We start from the raw sequence: 1866 nt of genomic DNA, 5'->3' as shown, positions 1-1866 counted from the left end.
AAAGGTGATAAAACTCTGATTCTATAGTTTGGTTCAATATATAATAAATTTGGCCTTAGGCTGGTGGGACCCAGTCGACCGCAGTATTATAATAATGAACAACACCTATTGATGTTACTAATCCCTCAATTGTTTTTGCGATGGGTAGCAATAGTTTTGGAATAGCTTACTAGGACCGGACTTTATATTATTTACAGAACTGAATTACGTTACCTACCAGTGCAAATCAATTGTTAAAATTAAAATTTTTACACAATGCTTCGTATTAAAAAAAAAATTTGCTATACACGAATTAGTCATCTTTGCTTACTCATCTGATTTACTCGTTCTGAAATTAAGTTACTTGGAATCAAATATTATTAAAGATTACAAACAATTTTTATGTTCAACGGGTTTATTACTTGAATTTTATGGAGTTAGAATATTATCTGTTTTATGTCGTTTTCACTTTAAATAAAATGGACTTTCGATAATGAAGCTTTCTATCTTTAAATAAAAGAAAATTAAAAAATCATTAGCAAGTATATTAGTTAAAGATAAAGTATACCTCTTATTTTTATTCTATAGCTTTACATATTATAATTGTTCAAATCTCTTTAACATAAAAGTATTTATTTACAAAGTAAGGTAATTTACAGGAAAGTCAGTTTGTCAATTCTCTTTATATCAGTTCTCCGAATGTTTAGTGGAATTAAAAATCTATTCTTTGTTCAAAAAATAAAACCTTTCTCTCAGAGACTACCTGACCGTTAAGTCGTACATTGTATTAAATAAATTCTAGAAGTTGCTAAACCGGTGATTTAACGGGACTTTGTGGTCCCTGACTTGATGTTTGGCGACGATTCAGTAACACAAAAAGATAGTCACGCCTCAGCCTTCAGTCGTAGCGGTTCGATGATATAAAAATTTTTCTCTCTTTGATTTTCACGCGGAAATAGTGTAATTAGAATCTTAAACGGGATATATTCACATCTGTTCGCGATCAACGACATAGCAAGAAGCATTTATGGTCGGCTTTCGATGATAATTATTATATAAAATCGCATTTGTTAGAATAGTTGTGATCAATAAAATTGACTGGTAGCAGATTCAATACTTTCTTTATTACCGGAAATCATCCTTACTTCGACCAAGATTATTTGGAATCGACGTCTTAATACGAAACCAACAAAACGCTTGGTTCCCTTTCTTATGTTTGGACGAAACTTCACATCTCCACACATAATTTGGTACCCCTGGTGGGACAGCAAACGTCCTCTACAACACTACAGAAGCAAGGATTTCCAGTTAAAGAGTTCTGACTCCATCACCCACATCGAGATTTACGAAGACGCTGCTCCAAACCCGTGAGTCGTCTTCAAAACGACCCTCTCCAACAGGTAACACCGTTTACAACAACGGTGGACTTATAAACTTTATTTATTTTCGCGTTACTCAGTGACTCTAACTCGATACAATTTCTATAAACAATTCTCACAGTGTTTATTTGTATTTTATATATTATCACTCACTATAATTTTTATACTCGTTCTCGTTTTAAGTAATACTTTCTTACTTACTATAATTTACGCATAATATGCAATTTTGAATGTGTTTATCAAAGTCGTATCCTACTATATTTATAACTAATTAAAAATTACTTATCGCATTCATTTACAGATATTTCACGATTTTTTTTACACATTTATATAACTTTGAATTTGAATTTTTACACATTTTTTATAGTATAGTACAATTTCAATTTTCAGCCACGATCTTTTTTCTTTTTAATAACAAACATATCTTTCTATCTCTACACTGTACACTGGTGTTGTCTCAGTTTTGTTTTCGTTTTATTATCACATATTTTAATTTATACTAATTGAC

Source organism: Diabrotica undecimpunctata, chromosome 4 (assembly GCF_040954645.1).
Source record: "Diabrotica undecimpunctata isolate CICGRU chromosome 4, icDiaUnde3, whole genome shotgun sequence".
Lineage (NCBI taxonomy): Eukaryota > Metazoa > Arthropoda > Insecta > Coleoptera > Chrysomelidae > Diabrotica > Diabrotica undecimpunctata.
This window is presented reverse-complemented; position numbering follows the sequence as displayed.